Genomic DNA, 3565 nt, shown 5'->3' on the forward strand with positions numbered 1-3565 from the left:
CGGTCGTGGGCGGTGGGCCGTGGGCGGTGGGCCGTGGGCGGTGGGCCGTGGGCGGTGGGCCGTGGTTCGTGGTTACAGAGCAGGCTAAGGCCTCCTCCCCTAGGGTCCATCGCGACCCGGGCTCTCCTGGGAATCCGCTATCCTACACCTGCCTGTAGCAGGCGGCTGCAGAGGTTATCCAGAACGGACCCATGGGGCAAATTGTGACATTTCCATTTAACAGACGTAAAAACTGAGGTTTAGAGCTGTTAGCTGATGTCAGGGCCATGCACCTGGTCGATGGGAGAATTAAGGTAGTAGCATCCAGGTCGTTGTAACTCTATATACTGCATTGCTCTCCCTCCAACATAGCAGGCAGTTAATTACCACTCAAAAGAGTGAAAGGAAGAAGGATGTCAGGATGACTTCGTTACTCAGGAAAAGGATCTTTGCTGAGATTTGTAAGGGTTCCTGCCCCTCGTTCTGGTCAGTGGGCATCTCGTCTCTGCCTCTGCATGAGTATTGAAGCGATTCTGGGATGAAACCCGATCTTCAAATGGCCAAGAGCAGCAGTGCAGGGGGAAAGCGGGCATGCAGAATCTTAGCTAGTTCCTAACCAGATGACCTGCGCAGTGCATCTCGCTTATTTTTTAATTGCCTAGGGGCTGGGGCACTGCCAGAGAGAGGGGGCACTGGCAGAGGGAGAAAGCACCCACCAGTTGGGCCTGATCACGCTGCTCTCCTTTTGCTCCTTTTCTTCATCCCACTGGGATTTGGGCACCCGTGCGCCTGCATCCGTGCTGTTTTTCAAGCTGGTATGGGGGTGAGGGGATTCTAAGTAGTGGGCCAGGGGCATCGGGGCCCTGTGTGCAGGGCTTAATCACTGCAGTACAGGCGCAGGTCCGCCATTCTTGATTATTGAGACTGAGATGGTCGTGCCTTCACATTGAGCAGGTGACAGTTTAACTAGATTTTTCTTTTTTTTCCCTCTTTATATTTAGAGTCTAAACATAGCAACTAGTATCCTGGGTCTAAGTGTGTAAATACATTCATGGAAAATGAGTCACAGTCAGTAACATCAGGGCTCCAAGGTAAAGATTTCTTGTGGAGAGAGTAAGGAAGCCTCAAGAGAAAACAAGTTACTGGAGCAGGAAGAAGGGGGGGGGGCGGGGAAGCCACACTTAATTGTTAAGATGCATCTCTGGGGCCAGCAGGTGGCGTAGTGGTTAAGGCACTGGATCCCACAGGGCCGACTGTGTGCTGTCAGTCCTGGACACTGAGGCTTGAAAACCACACCAGGCAAGTATGCAGGCAAGTGTGCACGTGAGCTCACAATCCAGAGAAAACGGATGTGGTGTGGCCGTCCGCACTGGAGGGTGCCTTCTCAGTTTATCGCCCTTTCTCTCTCTCCCCAGCCCCTAGTTCACATGCCCTATAGCACATTTAAATGAAATAATGATTAATTAATAACAACAATTGTGGGGTACTTAACATCTGACAGAGGACTCCTGATTGGACCACCCCGATTATTCTTCCCAGCAATCCTGTGATATGTGGTGTTATTGCCCCATGTCGTGTAAATGGGGAAACTGAGGCTCAGGGGCTCCGTGACTTGTCCATGGCCCTGCGGTCAGGAGGCGGCTGACTGGAAAACCTGAGCCCTCCTGACACATGCTGTCTGCCTGCCCCGTGTGACGTGCGACCATTAGCATCGAGGCAGGGGCCTACTCTCCTGGCAGTCTTGGGTCTGAGCAGAGGCCTCCCAAGGGGACCAAATTCCAGAGGGTGCTAGTGACAAGAAGGGAAATAAAATGCAGCCTTTAGTTTGCGGCCAGCTGGGACTTCGTAGCCCTGGAGTTGACTTCATCTTTAGAATAGGAGACTGCCACTCGAATCCCGGACCCCATGGCTTAAACTCATGCCAGGTGTGTATGCATGTGTGCCTAAGATCCAGAGAGAAGACTGGAGGAGAAGGGATTGTGGCGTGGCCATCCCCTCTGGGGGGAGTGATTTCTCGCTCTCTGTCTCTCTCTGTCTCTCTGTCTCTCTGTCTCTCTCTGTCTGTCTGGCGAGCGCATGCACCCTATAGCAAAAACCTCTCCAAAAAATAAAAGAATAGGAGACAGCCACAGCCACAAGGGGGCAAGTTCTCCCAAATTCTGTCTGGGAGAGGGCCTGCGTCTGTCCCTGAAGTACCTGATCTCGGAAAACAGGGCAGTGGTTCCTCAGTGTGGTCTCTGGACCAGCAAGAGCACATCTCCCTGGAAATTGGTTGGGAATGAAAAGTCTTGGGCCCACTCAGATCTTTGGAGTGAGGAACTCGAGGTGGGACCTGTCAGTCTGTGTGTGAAGGAGTTCTCCAGGTGGGCGATTCTGATGCACATTCAAGTTAGTTTGAAGAACAATCTTTCTGGGAAAGATAAAAGTGGTTGTATGAATTTGTAGTCCATCAAAATTATCATGAAAATGGGAAATAGTTCATGTATCCTCAGAAGCCCAGGTTTGGGGTGTGCTTTGTCCTCAGCTCCCCTGCTTCCCTGGCCCCTCAGTCACCTAGAGCCAGACACTGGCGGTGCTGCGAGGGTGGGGCTAAAGGGGTCTTTGTTTGTAGAATTAAAAAGATAGAAAATAAATATGACAAAACAGTAACTTTTAAAAGGTGGTGGTATAAATATGAATGTTTATTTCTTTTATATTTTGCTATATAATGTTTTTCAAAATTAAAAAAGTAAAAATAGTATTTTTGAGTGGTAGAGCTTTATGTTTATTTCCGATGCAGTAATTGAATAAATATGCATAAATAAATGGATGTATGTTCAAGTAAAATTATTCTCTTTAAAGTTTGTTTTTGTTTTGCTTTGCTTTGCTATAAAGCTTGTGTGTTCACCAAGGGATGTGAGAGATCTTCCCCCCCATGCCGGGGATGGCCACATGTCAGCCCCTTCTCGAAGCTCCTTTCTCCTGTTCGGATTTTGGACATGCATGCACATACAACCCACGTGATTTTCAAGCCACCAGGTCCAGGACTTGAATCGTGGTTGGCCCTGTGGGAGTCTAGGATCTTAACCACCATGCCACCTGCTGGCCCCATGTGAAATTATTCTTATTTTTAAATGTGCTAATTTGTGTGCTTGCTGGAGAAAGACAGGGTTGGGGTGGAGTGAGAAAGCGCACCTGTGGGGAGATGGCCATGTTGCAATTCCTTCTCCTCCATTCTACTCTCAGGATTTGGGCTCCCACACACATGCACTTGGCACGTTTTTCAAGCCACCAGATCCAGGACTTTAACCACGTAATTGTCCATGTGGGATCCAGCCACCTTAACCACCACACCATTAGCTGGCCCTAAGTAAAATGACTAAACAATCTTTGTTGCTGCACAACTAGTCTCTGAGTGACAAACCATTTGTTTGAATTGTTGTCTTTAATAACCTGGAAGGAGGGACCAGCACTTAGCATAATGGCTATGTCGCTGGACTCCCAAGTAGTCGACTGCAGTTCGAGTCTCAGACCTGGTGGCTTAAACTCATGCCAGGAGCGTGTGCATGCATGCCCAAGATCCCGAGAGGAGAATGGAGGAAAAGGG

This window comes from Tupaia chinensis, unplaced genomic scaffold (genome assembly GCF_000334495.1).
Source record: "Tupaia chinensis unplaced genomic scaffold, TupChi_1.0 Scaffold146961_1, whole genome shotgun sequence".
Taxonomy (NCBI): Eukaryota; Metazoa; Chordata; class Mammalia; order Scandentia; family Tupaiidae; genus Tupaia; species Tupaia belangeri.